Source organism: Brachyhypopomus gauderio, chromosome 4 (genome assembly GCF_052324685.1).
Source record: "Brachyhypopomus gauderio isolate BG-103 chromosome 4, BGAUD_0.2, whole genome shotgun sequence".
Taxonomy (NCBI): Eukaryota; Metazoa; Chordata; class Actinopteri; order Gymnotiformes; family Hypopomidae; genus Brachyhypopomus; species Brachyhypopomus gauderio.
Window position 1 is genome coordinate 36,111,389 of NC_135214.1, and position 19,141 is coordinate 36,130,529.

The 19,141-nt window shown below is 44.4% G+C and overlaps 1 pseudogene across 1 annotated transcript in view; it reads left to right on the plus strand.

Moving 5' to 3' along the window:
* Positions 1–586: 586 nt before the first annotated feature.
* Positions 587–19,141, plus strand: part of LOC143511707 (E3 ubiquitin-protein ligase RNF220 pseudogene) — a 19,613-nt pseudogene continuing 1,058 nt past the window's right edge. Inside the window, exons 1-2 of the transcript XR_013130232.1 lie at positions 587–666; positions 972–1,686. The product of XR_013130232.1 is annotated as an E3 ubiquitin-protein ligase RNF220 pseudogene (transcript). The remainder of the gene's footprint in view (positions 667–971; positions 1,687–19,141) is intronic.

The following is a 19,141-nucleotide window of genomic DNA, read 5'->3' on the forward strand; positions in this document are numbered from 1 at the left end:
GAGTTGGATATACAGCAGCTGTTTTATTATTATTATTATTATTATTATTATTATTATTATTATTATTATTATTATTATTATTGCTACAATTTTTACTCTTGTGTTTTAAATAATTTTGCCATGTTAATTTAGCCTGAATGCAGTTCATTTCGAGTGCGCTCTAGACGTCTATGTGTAAGTCTTTCCTCTACTGATCTTAGAACTGTACACTAGTACACTACGGCAGAAATGAACACTCACATATAGGCCTACTAGTAGCTTAACCGAATGGTTAACAAATTAAGTTTTACAGTTTTTGTTTCAGAGTTTATAATACACGCATGACGTGCTTTGTGATTTAAACTTCACGTCAAACTTTCAAAAGTTTTTTGCTTTTTCTTTCTTTTAAAAAAAAAATATTTCCCCCACTTTATTTTCTGTTGTATTCAACGTTATTTGTAACAACCACAGTGTAATTTACCAGACCGCAGACCGCACGTGCAGGGCCGTGCAGGTCATTGATACGCTTAGATGTCGCTAATCACAGATACTTTACACAGTCTCGTGCACGGAAACACAGCACAAAGGAAGTGGAAGTGTTCACCACGGTAAAAGTCACGTCTCTGATGGACAGGCGGTGGAGATCGGGCAGTGCGCTGCCCTAGCTGTGTGGAATATGTGTGATCGGTATGTTTCCATAACGGAATAACGGCGTAATTATAACGGCACATTTCCAAGGCGTGTTTACTCCTTTATGTGGCGGTTTTTTCCCTCCTTCACGTGCTACACGAGGACTGAACCTCGTACACGTTTGTTAATGCCGCCTTTCTCCTTCAGAACCGTCAGTAACGTGCTGCTTCATCTACATACATATTTATAAATGACGTGGACAACCGCATGCATATTTATAAGACGCTACTGTCACTCGAATAAGCTATCAAGCAGTGCACTTGTCTGAGTTCAGAATAACAGAAATGCCGTTGTCTTTACAGGCGGCAGTTCGAGGCTGACCCGGGCGGAGCTGTTTGATCTGGTGTAGCTTTCCTCACTTAGTTACCACACACAGGACAGTAATGGATCTCCATCGTGCTGCCTTCAAGATGGAGAGTTCTCCCTACGTGCCGAGCCCCCTGACGTCCCCCGCGCTCATGGTGCTGGCTTCCACGGCCGAGGCTGGTCGCGACGCCTCCGTCCCCTGTCAGTCCTCTCGTCCGTTTGGTGTCCCCGTCACTATAGACAAGGACCTGCATCTTCCTTTCTCCACTGGGTCCTACACCTTCACCTCCATGTACCACCGCCAGGGAGGGTTTGCCCCTCGAGAATTCCCCTCCTCCCTGATCCACCTCCACCCCCAGTTTGCTCCAGCTAACCTGGACTGCTCTCCCCTGGGCATGTTGCCCCACGGAGGCGTGGGGGCTTTCCGCCCGTTCCCTACCCCGGTGGAGGAGCGAGATGGTGGGGGTTACCACTCCGCCTTCCTCCCCACGAAGAGGCTGAAGGGCAGCCTGGAGCTGGAAGCATCACCCCGTCTCCATTACGCAGATGTGGAGGGGAAGGACTTTGACTTTGGCGGGTCGGCCCACGCACCCTCGGGGTCTCCCAGTGCTCTAAAGGCCACTGAGGATCCTGGGAAGAAGCAGTTTGGTGTTTCAGGGCTGCTGGCGGATACGGAAGCCTCATGTAGCCCAGAGGAACATAAAGAACGATGTGAGTGCATCTCCTCTGTCTCTGCGCTGTCTCTCACCATACACCAAAGCCTAGGAATGGATGGATGGATGGAGGGATGGATGGATGGATGGATGGATGGATGGATGGAGGGATGGATGGATTAGTACAGAGGTGGAAAATGTTGGCCAGATACAACCTTGCAGCCAGATACAACCTTCACTTATAAATAAAGTTTCAACAACTTCAAAGATGTTTTAAAATGTCATAAGTCTTTGTTGGGCCAAATGATAATTAAGGCTGTGTCAGGCTGTTTGGGCAGAACCGGACTACTGAGACCGTTACAGTTTATTTTTCCGCCGGTATTATACTGGAAACAGGGACCAGGAAGTATTTGTGGTGGCAACGGGTTCTTGTCATAATCATGTTGCTAAACAATTCTGGTCACTACATGTGTCTGAATGAGGCGGGTAAATGTGAGTCATTTAGTTTATTTCTACTGTTTGTTCTGTTCACAAAATATTACAGGACATGTTCAAATGCCAAATGCTGGTGGTGAGAGAGAAGAGCTCTAGAAGAGTGTTATCTCCGTTAGCGTAGCACCAATCAGCAAATCACCCCATCAACACGCCACCCCACCTCAACAGTTCTGTGGCTCTGAGCAAGGTTAGCTAAGCGTGCTGAGAACAGCTCTGAACTTTCTGTACTGTGTTCATGTGGAAATGTGATTGAAACGTTTACTGTCCGTCCTCCAAACCATTCAGCCCTACAGTGGAGAAGAGGCTAATGACTCAGAGCAGAAAAGTCCTCCAGTGGCTGTCAGGACATAAGAAAACAAATATCATTTGCCGACCCGGGAGTCAGACCGTGTCTGCTCCACTGAGCTGATCTTTAGTGCACAGTGCATTTCATATTTCCTGTCTTATAGTAGAAAGACTTTTCATGCCCAGAGAGCGTAGGCCCATCTGTACCGGGGCGGTTCTGTTTTAACTTTGTCTGTACCGGGGCAGTTCCGTTTGAACTCCGTCTCAGGCCTATAAGATCACAAGGCCAAAATGTCTGCGTTTAATTCTCTTTACAGCTTGTAAGCGTACCCTAAAATAGTTTAAGTTGTTTCTTTTTTCCTATGAAGCCCCAACTCTTTTTCCTGTATAGATATGCCACTCGTGTTTTCTATATGGTAGCCTACCCCTGTTATTACAGTTATGGGAGAAACCATGAATGTGATGCCTCACATCACCATTGTATCATAAGACGACTAAGGCGAGAGATCCGCAAATCAACCTTAGACAACTTGTCAATGATAACGAGCAGGAACGGCTGCACCTCCAGCGCTCTGCACCTCCAGCTCAATATCGCCCCCGTGCCATCCATTCTGATTTGTTGACAAATGAGTGGGAGGGAATGTCAATCCTGGCTGCTAGGGCAACGCGACTGCTCATTACCGTCTCGCTGTAATTGGCTGCTGAGGCAAACGGCCGCGGCTGACGCGGAGCTTCTGGGCAGGAGGCAGGTGTGCGACTTTAGATGGAGGAGACATCAAAACGTGTCATGAGCGTGGAGGGGATGGGTGGCTATGGCAGGACGGCAGCGGCTCTGAGGGCTTCTGAGACACCTTCACATCTGATGGGAGTGCCATCAAAAAATAATGATTGACACAGAAAGAGAAAGAGAGGCTCGAGGAGGAGCGTTCTCCAGGAGGAACGTTCTGCAGGAGGAACGTTCTGCAGGAGGAGCGGCCTCCAGAAGACTTAAGACCTGACGCGCTCCGAGCAGAAAGTTTGGGTTGTTTGCCTCAGTTAGACTACACGTCTTTAACAACTCCAGTATGAGTGACAGTCCAATCCATGGCGGAGTACATGTAGGCTTAGGCGACTGATGATATCACTATTTGTGTGTGTGCACGCATGTGTGTGTGGGCGAGTGGGTGTGTGTGTGCATGCAAGCGATCGAGAAAGAGACAGGAACAGGTGGGAGGTGAGTCCTGTTGAAGATTTTTAGTCAGCTTTAACCAGATGAAGATGAACAGGTTTTGATGTAGCTAAGCAGTTCTGTTTATTTTAGAAATTGAGCTTATGTGACACTCTCACCCTCTCACTCTCTCCCTCTAACCCTCTCACCCTCACTCTCACCCTCTCACTCTCATCCTCACCCTCTCACTCTCACCCTTTCACTCTCATCCTCACACTCTCATCCTCACTCTTATCCTCTCACTCTCACCCTCTCACTCTCACACTCTCACCATCTCACTCTCACCCTCTCACTCACTCTCAACCTCATCACCCTCACTCTCACTCACCGTAATCACCCTCACGCTCATTCTCACTCTCACTCCCTCACCCTCATCACCCTCTCACTCTCACCCTCATCACCATCTCACTCTCACCCTCACACTCTCATCCTCACTCACTCCCTCACCCTCATCATCACCCTCTTACTCACTCTCACCCTCATTCTCAACCTCATTCTCAGTCTCACTCTCACTCCCTCACCCTCAACATCACACTCACCTTCTCACTCTCACACTCTCTCACTCTCACAGTCTCAACCACTCACTCTCACTCTCTCACTCTCACCCTCACCCTCACCCTCACCCGTGTGCTAACAGTATCATGGAACTGAGGATTAGCATTTGCTTTATGTCTGACCCCTGGGCCACGTGTCCGGCCACCGTGTTATTCCAGAGATCCTCTATCACAACATTCAGAGTACAGAGGACCCAAACAGCTGTTTAAACAGAGCTTTTTTTATTCTTTCTCAAAAGGACAGATGTCTTCACTGGGCCGAATCATGTTTGTTTTCCTACGGGAGGTATTTGAAACTTTTTGGTTGAGCCCTGATGAAAGGGAGACAGTAAGTGAACATGGACTGAAGCCCTGTGTCCTGCTGTTCTCCACAGAGAGAGAGAGCGAGAGAGAGAGAGAGACCAACAGAGACAGAGAGAAAGAGAGCCAGAGACAGAGAGAAAGAGACTGACAGAGACAGAGAGAAAAAGAGACAGAGAGAGAGAGAGAGAGAGAGAGAGAGAAAGAGAGACAGAGAGAGAGACAGGGGTGTGGAGCTATAGTGTGTATGTGTGCATGCTCGCTCTCTCTCTCTCTGTTTTCCTCCTTTCCTGGCCTTCAGTCTTTCTTTTCCTCCCCCTATGCCTTCCAATTTCTGTTCCCTTTCTTTCTTTCTTTCTCTCTCTCTCTCTCTCTCTCTCTCCTTGATCTCAGATATTGTAGATATGAGCGTGTGTTGTGATGCCACAGCTAAGCTCAACAGTGCAGTGATGTATGTTACGTGGTGATGTTCACGTTAATGAAGACCTGTAATATGAAGGATCTGATGTGATGCTGTGTAGTCTCACGTCAAGGAGAGACATGTTCTCTTAGCAGAACGTTAAGGAGATGTGTTTTTTACGTATGCGTATAGAGTTTCATATTTCGGCTGATGATCAAAAGCAACATGAATGCTCTTCCTCTTGTCCCCTGGTTTTGTTGTCACAGAAGCCTTGAGCAATGGAGGTACATGTGTAGGCTGTGTGTTCAGCGAGGTTTGTGTGAAAAACACCAAACAACCCCAGATGAGTCCTGCACCTGACACACACTCCACTGATGCTGCTCAAAGCGAGTGCTGTGTGCTTTTCCTGGGGGGGGTTGTTCTTTGATTGTTAGGCTGTGTTTTTGTTTTGTTTTGATGTCACCACTTCATAGTCTTTTAAGGCCCATTTAGTCAGTGTTTGAATTAGGAGCTTCGGAATGGAACATTTACGTCTATATCTGTGTAGTGGTTCAAATTGTGGCCCTTTGGAAATGAATAGACGACTAACCCTCAGCCGAGCCAAACGGCCCCTCAGCCGAGCCAAACGGCCCCTCAGCCGAGCCAAATTGCCCCTCAGCTGAGCCATTCAGCCCCTCAGTCGAGCCAGACGGCCCCTCAGCCGAGCCAAACTGCCCCTCAGCTGAGCCAAACTGCCCCTCAGCTGAGCCATACAGCCCCTCAGTCGAGCCAGACGGCCCCTCAGCCAAGCCAAACTGCCCCTCAGCTGAGCCAAACTGCCCCTCAGCTGAGCCATACAGCCCCTCAGTCGAGCCAGACGGCCTTCAGCGAGCCAGACGGCCCTTAGTGAGCTAGACGGCCCTCAGCTGAGCCATACAGCCCCTCAGCCGAGCCAAACGACCCCTCAGTCGAGCCAGACGGCCCCTCAGCCGAGCCAAACTGCCCCTCAGCTGAGCCAAACTGCCCCTCAGCTGAGCCATACAGCCCCTCAGTCGAGCCAGACGGCCCCTCAGCCAAGCCAAACTGCCCCTCAGCTGAGCCAAACTGCCCCTCAGCTGAGCCATACAGCCCCTCAGTCGAGCCAGACGGCCTTCAGCGAGCCAGACGGCCCTTAGTGAGCTAGACGGCCCTCAGCTGAGCCATACAGCCCCTCAGCCGAGTCAAACGGCCCCTCAGCCAAGCCAGACGGCCGTCGCATAGCTGTGCTTTGTCTGCACACATGCTGGGATTAAAGGAAGGGATTTGACAGCAGTAGAGTGAGAACTTAACAGCCGCGATTGCTGTAAACCAGTTACTGAGACAGCCTTGAACATGAAGTCCTGCAGCATAAGGTCCTGTAGTGTGAGGTCCTGTAGCGTGAGGTCCTGTAGCGTGAGGTCCTGTAGTGTGAGGTCCTGTAGTGTGAGGTCCTGTAGCGTGAGGTCCTGTAATGTGAGGTCCTGTAGCATGAGGTCCTGTAGTGTGAGGTCCTGCAGCGTGAGGTCCTGCAACGTGAGGTCCTGTAGTGTGAATTCCTGGTTTTCAGATGTTTTCAGTAGGTTTACACTACGTGAAATGTTTTGGATGGTAGCTGCTGATCTGTTTCAGTGTGTTTCAATGTTCTGAGTTCACCAGTCTTTAGCCTGACTGTTCCCACCCAGGCAGAGCTGCAGGTTTACCCCGCGCCTGTTTATCCGTCCTGTCCTGTCCTGTCACCATGTCACGCTGCCCGTCAGTCCTGTGTCCCGCAGACCCTCTGCAGGGCTTTGACTGGGGACACAGCTGAGCTGAGCAGACCAGTGACATCAGCCATTGTCAACACTGTTTGCTCTTTGCCATAGATCATGTGTTATCTGTGAACCCATGCGCTACATCAATAAAGCTCAACTGTGTGACAGGAGAAAAGAACAAGCCTGTAAATTATCTCCTCAAAAATGGTATCAACATCAAGGCCTGATCACTTGTTAAAAAAAGATAAACAAAAACAAAACTGATTGAGGGGTCTTTGTCTCCATGGTGATCATTTATGAGGCAAAGTGATTGGATGGGGTGAGCAGCCTAATTAAGGGTGCCTACAAGGGACAAAAGAGAAGGTGCGTGAGCAACAGCTGGCAGGCGTGGATAAAGAGCCCTGATTACAGCTGGGACACACAGAGCGTGCTCAGTGCTGTGTTCAACCCATGCGGCGGTGTAAATCAGAGGTGGCGTGCTGCCCGGCCAACGATGGCCTTGTTATCGATCGGCTGGTGCTTCTCGTCGGTTCCTGGAGCTGTTTCAATATTTAGCTGAGAGAGAGCAGCGTGTGTGCAAGAGGTCCAGATCAATATTTACTCATCAATGATCACTCGTGCATATCCAGCTGTTGTGCTTTCCTTCCTGCTGTGTGTAAACGTATGAGAAAACATGCAAATACACACACACACACACACACACACACACACGCACACACACACACACACACACGCACACGCACACACACACACACACATTCCTTTCACACAGACTTTTGCTTTTCTTTGTTAACCATACACAGGAAGTTGGACAATTATATTTTGTTCAGTATTTTTTTTTATGTGGACAGAATATGTTTTCTTTTTTAAGTGTATTATGGCTGACCCCGTTTGATGTTAAATGAGACTAATTTGATATTTCCCCTCCTGCAGTGATAGTGGTTTACTCTGCTAATACGCTCTTAAGTGGGAGTGAGCTTTCATCTCAGAGGCCATCTCTTCTCTTCTTTTCTCTTCTCTTCTCTTTTTCTGAGAAACGTGAATGGAATGTGAGAAAAGCAGCCTGGTGGACACTACCCATAATGCTCCTGGTGTAGTATCATCTCTCACAAGAACCCCAGGGTACAGGGTGATCTGTGCTGAGAGCCCCAGGGTACAGGGTCATATAGTTAGGCAATATATGACCCTAACTATTATAAAACACACTTTTATTGAGCATATAAATGCCAAAACCAATTAAAAAGACATTAAAGGGACAGTTTAACTATAAATATTACATTTAGTTTCTCCTGTTTGAATATACAGCTGAAGAAAGAAACAAACTATAAAACCCATTATAAAAGTGCACCTATGAGAACTAACAAAAGTCATCATGACATTCAGTGATAGGGTTGCTCATGGCAGGGGCTTAATCTGATTGACCAAATGAATGTGTGAATGTTTCATCTCATAGGTCAAATCTATTTTATTTACATGCGCCATGTTCGTGAATGTTTGTTATTGCATATTTTGCTGTTCTTTTGTGGTTATTGTGCATGTTCATATCACAGTGACAATGAAAATGCAATTTATCGGTCATGTATATGCAAAGCTCCCATTTTTGCTCTTACTAAACCAGTGTATCCAACTTTCTGTGAAAACAAATTCCTAGCACATCAGAGCATACCATCTAAGAGGAAGCACTTTTGTCTATGAGAGGTCCTACATAGTAAACCTGTCATACAGCTGTGTCAGATGTTGACGTAGAATGGAGTCCAGCTAAGTAGGCATGTAATAGCAATTATTGGAGACACCAGTGATCTTCTGGATCTGTTAACGTAAACAACAGTGTCATTCAAAGAGAAAATTCACACCACTCTGAGTTAGTACAAAATGGCCGTTTGGCCTTTTTCCTGTTTCTAGTGGATGTAGAAGTGGATGTAGAAGTGTGGATGTAGAAGTGTGGATGTAGAAGTGGATGTAGAAGTGTGGATGTAGAAGTGTGAATGTAGAAGTGTGAATGTAGAAGTGTGGATGTAGAAGTGTGGATGTAGAAGTGGATGTAGAAGTGTGGATGTAGAAGTGTGGATGTAGAAGTGTGGATGTAGAAGTGTGGATGTAGCAGTGTGAATGTAGAAGTGTGGATGTAGAAGTGGATGTAGAAGTGTGGATGTAGAAGTGGATGTAGCAGTGTGAATGTAGAAGTGTGGATGTAGAAGTGTGGATGTAGAAGTGTGGATGTAGAAGTGTGAATGTAGAAGTGGATGTAGAAGTGTGGATGTAGAAGTGTGAATGTAGAAGTGTGGATGTAGAAGTGTGGATGTAGAAGTGTGGATGTAGAAGTGGATGTAGAAGTGTGGGTGTAGAAGTGTGAATGTAGAAGTGTGAATGTAGAAGTGTGGATGTAGAAGTGGATGTAGAAGTGGATGTAGAAGTGGATGTAGAAGTGTGGATGTAGAAGTGTGGATGTAGAAGTGGATGTAGAAGTGGATGTAGAAGTGTGGATGTAGAAGTGGATGTAGAAGTGGATGTAGCAGTGTGGATGTAAAAGTGGATGTAGAAGTGTGGATGTAGAAGTGTGGATGTAGAAGTGGATGTAGAAGTGTGGATGTAGAAGTGGATGTAGAAGTGTGGATGTAGAAGTGGATGTAGCAGTGTGGATGTAGAAGTGTGGATGTAGAAGTGGATGTAGAAGTGTGGGTGTAGATGTGGATGTAGAAGTGTGAATGTAGAAGTGGATGTAGAAGTGTGGATGTAGAAGTGGATGTAGCAGTGTGAATGTAGAAGTGTGAATGTAGAAGTGTGAATGTAGAAGTGTGGGTGTAGAAGTGGATGTAGAAGTGGATGTAGAAGTGTGGATGTATAAGTGGATGTAGCAGTGTGAATGTAGAAGTGTGGATGTAGATGTGTGAATGTAGAAGTGTGGGTGTAGAAGTGGATGTAGAAGTGGATGTAGAAGTGTGGATGTAGAAGTGGATGTAGCAGTGTGAATGTAGAAGTGTGGATGTAGAAGTGTGAATGTAGAAGTGGATGTAGCAGTGTGAATGTAGAAGTGTGGATGTAGAAGTGTGGATGTAGAAGTGGATGTAGAAGTGGATGTAGAAGTGTGAATGTAGAAGTGTGGATGTAGAAGTGTGGATGTAGAAGTGGATGTAGAAGTGGATGTAGAAGTGTGGATGTAGAAGTGTGGATGTAGAAGTGGATGTAGAAGTGTGGATGTAGAAGTGGATGTAGAAGTGTGGATGTAGAAGTGTGGATGTAGAAGTGTGAATGTAGAAGTGTGGATGTAGAAGTGGATGTAGCAGTGTGAATGTAGAAGTGTGAATGTAGAAGTGTGAATGTAGAAGTGTGGGTGTAGAAGTGGATGTAGAAGTGGATGTAGAAGTGTGGATGTATAAGTGGATGTAGCAGTGTGAATGTAGAAGTGTGGATGTAGATGTGTGAATGTAGAAGTGTGGGTGTAGAAGTGGATGTAGAAGTGGATGTAGAAGTGTGGATGTAGAAGTGGATGTAGCAGTGTGAATGTAGAAGTGTGGATGTAGAAGTGTGAATGTAGAAGTGGATGTAGCAGTGTGAATGTAGAAGTGTGGATGTAGAAGTGTGGATGTAGAAGTGGATGTAGAAGTGTGAATGTAGAAGTGTGAATGTAGAAGTGTGGATGTAGAAGTGTGGATGTAGAAGTGGATGTAGAAGTGGATGTAGAAGTGTGGATGTAGAAGTGTGGATGTAGAAGTGGATGTAGAAGTGTGGATGTAGAAGTGTGAATGTAGAAGTGTGGATGTAGAAGTGTGGATGTAGAAGTGTGGATGTAGAAGTGTGAATGTAGAAGTGGATGTAGCAGTGTGAATGTAGAAGTGTGGATGTAGAAGTGTGAATGTAGAAGTGGATGTAGAAGTGTGGATGTAGAAGTGTGGATGTAGAAGTGTGGATGTAGAAGTGTGAATGTAGAAGTGTGGGTGTAGAAGTGGATGTAGAAGTGTGAATGTAGAAGTGTGAATGTAGAAGTGTGGGTGTAGAAGTGGATGTAGAAGTGGATGTAGCAGTGTGAATGTAGAAGTGTGAATGTAGAAGTGTGAATGTAGAAGTGTGGGTGTAGAAGTGGATGTAGAAGTGGATGTAGAAGTGTGGATGTAGAAGTGGATGTAGAAGTGGATGTAGAAGTGTGAAAGTAGAAGTGTGGATGTAGAAGTGGATGTAGAAGTGTGAAAGTAGAAGTGTGGATGTAGAAGTGGATGTAGAAGTGGATGTAGAAGTGTGAAAGTAGAAGTGTGGATGTAGAAGTGTGGATGTAGAAGTGTGAATGTAGAAGTGGATGTAGAAGTGGATGTAGAAGTGTGGATGTAGAAGTGTGAATGTAGAAGTGTGGATGTAGAAGTGTGGATGTAGAAGTGTGGATGTAGAAGTGGATGTAGAAGTGTGGGTGTAGAAGTGTGAATGTAGAAGTGTGAATGTAGAAGTGTGGATGTAGAAGTGGATGTAGAAGTGGATGTAGAAGTGGATGTAGAAGTGTGGATGTAGAAGTGTGGATGTAGAAGTGGATGTAGAAGTGGATGTAGAAGTGTGGATGTAGAAGTGGATGTAGAAGTGGATGTAGCAGTGTGGATGTAGAAGTGGATGTAGAAGTGTGGATGTAGAAGTGTGGATGTAGAAGTGGATGTAGAAGTGTGGATGTAGAAGTGGATGTAGAAGTGTGGATGTAGAAGTGGATGTAGCAGTGTGGATGTAGAAGTGTGGATGTAGAAGTGGATGTAGAAGTGTGGGTGTAGATGTGGATGTAGAAGTGTGAATGTAGAAGTGGATGTAGAAGTGTGGATGTAGAAGTGGATGTAGCAGTGTGAATGTAGAAGTGTGAATGTAGAAGTGTGAATGTAGAAGTGTGGGTGTAGAAGTGGATGTAGAAGTGGATGTAGAAGTGTGGATGTATAAGTGGATGTAGCAGTGTGAATGTAGAAGTGTGGATGTAGATGTGTGAATGTAGAAGTGTGGGTGTAGAAGTGGATGTAGAAGTGGATGTAGAAGTGTGGATGTAGAAGTGGATGTAGCAGTGTGAATGTAGAAGTGTGGATGTAGAAGTGTGAATGTAGAAGTGGATGTAGCAGTGTGAATGTAGAAGTGTGGATGTAGAAGTGTGGATGTAGAAGTGTGGATGTAGAAGTGGATGTAGAAGTGTGAATGTAGAAGTGTGAATGTAGAAGTGTGGATGTAGAAGTGTGGATGTAGAAGTGGATGTAGAAGTGTGGATGTAGAAGTGTGGATGTAGAAGTGGATGTAGAAGTGTGGATGTAGAAGTGGATGTAGAAGTGTGGATGTAGAAGTGTGGATGTAGAAGTGTGAATGTAGAAGTGTGGATGTAGAAGTGGATGTAGCAGTGTGAATGTAGAAGTGTGAATGTAGAAGTGTGAATGTAGAAGTGTGGGTGTAGAAGTGGATGTAGAAGTGGATGTAGAAGTGTGGATGTATAAGTGGATGTAGCAGTGTGAATGTAGAAGTGTGGATGTAGATGTGTGAATGTAGAAGTGTGGGTGTAGAAGTGGATGTAGAAGTGGATGTAGAAGTGTGGATGTAGAAGTGGATGTAGCAGTGTGAATGTAGAAGTGTGGATGTAGAAGTGTGAATGTAGAAGTGGATGTAGCAGTGTGAATGTAGAAGTGTGGATGTAGAAGTGTGGATGTAGAAGTGGATGTAGAAGTGTGAATGTAGAAGTGTGAATGTAGAAGTGTGGATGTAGAAGTGTGGATGTAGAAGTGGATGTAGAAGTGGATGTAGAAGTGTGGATGTAGAAGTGTGGATGTAGAAGTGGATGTAGAAGTGTGGATGTAGAAGTGTGAATGTAGAAGTGTGGATGTAGAAGTGTGGATGTAGAAGTGTGGATGTAGAAGTGTGAATGTAGAAGTGGATGTAGCAGTGTGAATGTAGAAGTGTGGATGTAGAAGTGTGAATGTAGAAGTGGATGTAGAAGTGTGGATGTAGAAGTGCGGATGTAGAAGTGTGGATGTAGAAGTGTGAATGTAGAAGTGTGGGTGTAGAAGTGGATGTAGAAGTGTGAATGTAGAAGTGTGAATGTAGAAGTGTGAATGTAGAAGTGTGGGTGTAGAAGTGGATGTAGAAGTGGATGTAGCAGTGTGAATGTAGAAGTGTGAATGTAGAAGTGTGAATGTAGAAGTGTGGGTGTAGAAGTGGATGTAGAAGTGGATGTAGAAGTGTGGATGTAGAAGTGGATGTAGAAGTGGATGTAGAAGTGTGAAAGTAGAAGTGTGGATGTAGAAGTGGATGTAGAAGTGTGAAAGTAGAAGTGTGGATGTAGAAGTGTGGATGTAGAAGTGGATGTAGAAGTGGATGTAGAAGTGTGAAAGTAGAAGTGTGGATGTAGAAGTGGATGTAGAAGTGTGAAAGTAGAAGTGTGGGTGTAGAAGTGTGAATGTAGAAGTGTGGATGTAGAAGTGGATGTAGAAGTGGATGTAGAAGTGTGAATGTAGAAGTGTGAATGTAGCAGTGTGAATGTAGAAGTGTGGGTGTAGAAGTGGATGTAGAAGTGGATGTAGAAGTGTGGATGTAGAAGTGGATGTAGCAGTGTGAATGTAGAAGTGTGGATGTAGAAGTGTGAATGTAGAAGTGGATGTAGCAGTGTGAATGTAGAAGTGTGGATGTAGAAGTGTGGATGTTGAAGTGGATGTAGAAGTGGATGTAGAAGTGTGAATGTAGAAGTGTGGATGTAGAAGTGTGGATGTAGAAGTGGATGTAGAAGTGGATGTAGAAGTGTGGATGTAGAAGTGTGGATGTAGAAGTGGATGTAGAAGTGTGGATGTAGAAGTGGATGTAGAAGTGTGGATGTAGAAGTGTGAATGTAGAAGTGGATGTAGAAGTGTGGATGTAGAAGTGGATGTAGCAGTGTGAATGTAGAAGTGTGAATGTAGAAGTGTGAATGTAGAAGTGTGGGTGTAGAAGTGGATGTAGAAGTGGATGTAGAAGTGTGGATGTATAAGTGGATGTAGCAGTGTGAATGTAGAAGTGTGGATGTAGATGTGTGAATGTAGAAGTGTGGGTGTAGAAGTGGATGTAGAAGTGGATGTAGAAGTGTGGATGTAGAAGTGGATGTAGCAGTGTGAATGTAGAAGTGTGGATGTAGAAGTGTGAATGTAGAAGTGGATGTAGCAGTGTGAATGTAGAAGTGTGGATGTAGAAGTGTGGATGTAGAAGTGGATGTAGAAGTGTGAATGTAGAAGTGTGAATGTAGAAGTGTGGATGTAGAAGTGTGGATGTAGAAGTGGATGTAGAAGTGGATGTAGAAGTGTGGATGTAGAAGTGTGGATGTAGAAGTGGATGTAGAAGTGTGGATGTAGAAGTGTGAATGTAGAAGTGTGGATGTAGAAGTGTGGATGTAGAAGTGTGGATGTAGAAGTGTGAATGTAGAAGTGGATGTAGCAGTGTGAATGTAGAAGTGTGGATGTAGAAGTGTGAATGTAGAAGTGGATGTAGAAGTGTGGATGTAGAAGTGTGGATGTAGAAGTGTGGATGTAGAAGTGTGAATGTAGAAGTGTGGGTGTAGAAGTGGATGTAGAAGTGTGAATGTAGAAGTGTGAATGTAGAAGTGTGAATGTAGAAGTGTGGGTGTAGAAGTGGATGTAGAAGTGGATGTAGCAGTGTGAATGTAGAAGTGTGAATGTAGAAGTGTGAATGTAGAAGTGTGGGTGTAGAAGTGGATGTAGAAGTGGATGTAGAAGTGTGGATGTAGAAGTGGATGTAGAAGTGGATGTAGAAGTGTGAAAGTAGAAGTGTGGATGTAGAAGTGGATGTAGAAGTGTGGATGTAGAAGTGTGGATGTAGAAGTGGATGTAGAAGTGGATGTAGAAGTGTGAAAGTAGAAGTGTGGATGTAGAAGTGGATGTAGAAGTGTGAAAGTAGAAGTGTGGGTGTAGAAGTGTGAATGTAGAAGTGTGGATGTAGAAGTGGATGTAGAAGTGGATGTAGAAGTGTGAATGTAGAAGTGTGAATGTAGCAGTGTGAATGTAGAAGTGTGAATGTAGAAGTGGATGTAGAAGTGGATGTAGAAGTGTGGATGTAGAAGTGGATGTAGCAGTGTGAATGTAGAAGTGTGGATGTAGAAGTGTGAATGTAGAAGTGGATGTAGCAGTGTGAATGTAGAAGTGTGGATGTAGAAGTGTGGATGTAGAAGTGGATGTAGAAGTGGATGTAGAAGTGTGGATGTAGAAGTGGATGTAGCAGTGTGAATGTAGAAGTGTGGATGTAGAAGTGGATGTAGAAGTGTGAAAGTAGAAGTGTGGATGTAGAAGTGTGAATGTAGAAGTGGATGTAGAAGTGTGGATGTAGAAGTGGATGTAGAAGTGGATGTAGAAGTGTGGATGTAGAAGTGGATGTAGCAGTGTGAATGTAGAAGTGTGGATGTAGAAGTGGATGTAGAAGTGTGAATGTAGAAGTGTGGATGTAGAAGTGTGGATGTAGAAGTGGATGTAGAAGTGTGGATGTAGAAGTGTGGATGTAGAAGTGGATGTAGAAGTGTGGATGTAGAAGTGGATGTCGAAGTGGATGTAGAAGTGTGGATGTAGAAGTGTGAATGTAGAAGTGTGGATGTAGAAGTGTGGATGTAGAAGTGGATGTAGAAGTGTGGATGTAGAAGTGGATGTAGAAGTGTGGATGTAGAAGTGTGGATGTAGAAGTGTGGATGTAGAAGTGGATGTAGAAGTGTGAATGTAGAAGTGGATGTAGAAGTGTGGATGTAGAAGTGTGGATGTAGAAGTGTGAATGTAGAAGTGGATGTAGAAGTGTGGGTGTAGAAGTATGGATGTAGAAGTGTGAATGTAGAAGTGGATGTAGAAGTGTGGATGTAGAAGTGGATGTAGAAGTGTGAATGTAGAAGTGTGGATGTAGAAGTGGATGTAGAAGTGTGAATGTAGAAGTGTGGACGTAGAAGTGTGAAAGTAGAAGTGTGGATGTAGAAGTGGATGTAGAAGTGGATGTAGAAGTGTGGATGTAGAAGTGTGGATGTAGAAGTGTGGATGTAGAAGTGGATGTAGAAGTGTGGATGTAGAAGTGTGGATGTAGAAGTGTGAATGTAGAAGTGGATGTAGAAGTGTGGATGTAGAAGTGTGGATGTAGAAGTGTGAATGTAGAAGTGGATGTAGAAGTGTGGATGTAGAAGTGGATGTAGAAGTGTGAATGTAGAAGTGTGGATGTAGAAGTGGATGTAGAAGTGTGAATGTAGAAGTGTGGATGTAGAAGTGTGAAAGTAGAAGTGTGGATGTAGAAGTGGATGTAGAAGTGTGAAAGTAGAAGTGTGGATGTAGAAGTGTGAAAGTAGAAGTGTGAAAGTAGAAGTGTGGATGTAGAAGTGTGGATGTAGAAGTGTGGGTGTAGAAGTGTGGATGTAGAAGTGTGGGTGTAGAAGTGTGGATGTAGAAGTGGATGTAGAAGTGTGAATGTAGAAGTGTGGATGTAGAAGTGTGGGTGTAGAAGTGTGAATGTAGAAGTGTGAATGTAGAAGTGTGGATGTAGAAGTGGATGTAGAAGTGGATGTAGTAGTGGATGTAGCAGTGTGGATGTAGAAGTGTGAATGTAGAAGTGTGGATGTAGAAGTGTGAATGTAGAAGTGTGGATATAGAAGTGGATGTAGAAGTGTGGATGAAGAAGTGTGGATGTAGAAGTGTGGATGTAGAAGTGTGGATGTAGAAGTGGATGTAGAAGTGTGGATGAAGAAGTGTGGATGTAGAAGTGTGGATGTAGAAGTGTGGATGTAGAAGTGGATGTAGAAGTGTGGATGTAGAAGTGTGGATGTAGAAGTGTGAATGTAGAAGTGGATGTAGCAGTGTGAATGTAGAAGTGTGGATGTAGAAGTGGATGTAGAAGTGGATGTAGAAGTGTGGATGTAGAAGTATGGATGTAGAAGTGTGGATGTAGAAGTGGATGTAGAAGTGTGAATGTAGAAGTGGATGTAGAAGTGTGAATGTAGAAGTGTGGATGTAGAATTGGATGTAGAAGTGTGAAAGTAGAAGTGTGAAAGTAGAAGTGTGAAAGTAGAAGTGTGGATGTAGAAGTGTGGGTGTAGAAGTGTGGATGTAGAAGTGGATGTAGAAGTGTGAATGTAGAAGTGTGGATGTAGAAGTGTGGGTGTAGAAGTGTGAATGTAGAAGTGTGGATGTAGAAGTGGATGTAGAAGTGGATGTAGAAGTGGATGTAGCAGTGTGGATGTAGAAGTGTGAATGTAGAAGTGTGGATGTAGAAGTGTGGATGTAGAAGTGGATGTAGAAGTGTGGATGAAGAAGTGTGGATGTAGAAGTGTGGATGTAGAAGTGTGGATGTAGAAGTGTGGATGTAGAAGTGGATGTAGAAGTGTGGATGAAGAAGTGTGGATGTAGAAGTGTGGATGTAGAAGTGGATGTAGAAGTGTGGATGTAGAAGTGTGGATGTAGAAGTGTGAATGTAGAAGTGGATGTAGAAGTGGATGTAGCAGTGGATGTAGAAGTGTGGATGTAGCAGTGTGAATGTAGAAGTGTGGATGTAGAAGTGGATGTAGAAGTGGATGTAGAAGTGTGAATGTAGAAGTGGATGTAGCAGTGTGAATGTAGAAGTGTGGATGTAGAAGTGTGGATGTAGAAGTGTGGATGTAGAAGTGTGGATGAAGAAGTGTGGATGTAGAAGTGTGGATGTAGAAGTGTGGATGTAGAAGTGGATGTAGAAGTGTGGATGTAGAAGTGTGGATGTAGAAGTGTGAATGTAGAAGTGGATGTAGCAGTGTGAATGTAGAAGTGTGGATGTAGAAGTGGATGTAGAAGTGGATGTAGAAGTGTGGATGTAGAAGTATGGATGTAGAAGTGTGGATGTAGAAGTGGATGTAGAAGTGGATGTAGAAGTGGATGTAGAAGTGTGGATGTAGAAGTGGATGTAGCAGTGTGAATGTAGAAGTGTGGATGTAGAAGTGTGGATGTAGAAGTGTGGATGTAGAAGTGGATGTAGCAGTGTGAATGTAGAAGTGTGGATGTAGAAGTGGATGTAGAAGTGGATGTAGAAGTGTGGATGTAGAAGTATGGATGTAGAAGTGTGGATGTAGAAGTGGATGTAGAAGTGGATGTAGAAGTGGATGTAGAAGTGTGAATGTAGAAGTGTGGATGTAGAAGTGTGAATGTAGAAGTGTGGATGTAGAAGTGTGGATGTAGCAGTGTGAATGTAGAAGTGTGGATGTAGAAGTGTGGATGTAGAAGTGTGGATGTAGCAGTGTGAATGTAGAAGTGTGGATGTAGAAGTGGATGTAGAAGTGTGGATGTAGAAGTGTGCAGCGCTGCAGTGCTGTGGAGGATGTTGAGAGCTTCTCCGGCTGGGAGCTCATCTTAGAGCAGCTCTACTGGGTCTTCCTGCAGATGGGAGGCTCATAAAGCCCTCCACTGAGTCCTGCAGGGTCCCACAGGGTCCCGCAGCCGGGGCTCTGGTCGCCTACAGTGGCAGGCAGAGCCTGGTAGCATTAGCCTGTGCTCACTCTCATACATTAGTCTAGACAGACTCTGAACACCGGACTGTGGTTAGACTGTAGGATCAGACTGTAGGATCAGTCTGTAGGATCAGACTTGACCTGAGCTTCAAAGTGGCTCATCTGATCTAGCTTCAAAGGTGGCAGAACGGAGAGGGAGAGTGAGAGTGAGTGAGTGAGTGAGAGAGACAGAGAGAGTGAGTGAGACAGAGAGAGTGAAAGAGAGAGAGACAAAAAAGAGAGAGTGAAACAGAAAGAGAGAGAGAGTATGGGTTTAAGGATGGCTATGAGTTATCATGCGGGTGGGGTGGGGGGGCAGAGGGGCATTACAGAGAACATCATTACAGAGGGCCAGGAAGTCTAGACCTCCTGCAGCTTCTCACCACAGCTACAGCAGGAACTCACCAACCACTCACTCCCTCCCTCTCCCTCTTTCCGTTGAGTTCAGAATTTTTGTTGAGTTTAAAAGTGCTTTATTGGAACTACTAAATCAAATTGTGTTGCAAAAGCCTTTACTGAAGGTAAACAGAAGTAACACTTACACTATCAGTAAAACGTACACTATCAGTAACAGATACACTATCAGTAACACATACACTATCAGTAACAGATACACTATCAGTAAATCGTACACTATCAGTAACAGATACACTATCAGTAACAGATACACTATCAGTAATGTGTTCACTATCAGTAACAGATACACTATCAGTAAATCGTACACTATCAGTAACAGATACACTATCAGTAACACGTTCACTATCAGTAACAGATACACTATCAGTAAATGTTCACTCTCAGTAACAGATACACTATCAGTAATACGTACACTATCAGTAACACGTACACTATCATTAACACGTTCACTATCAGTAACAGATACACTATCAGTAACAGATACACTATCAGTAAATCGTACACTATCAGTAACAGATACACTATCAGTAACACATACACTATCAGTAACACATACACTATTAGTAACACGTTCACTATCAGTAACAGATACACTATCAGTAACAGATACACTATCAGTAAAATGCACATTATCAGTAACATGTACACAATC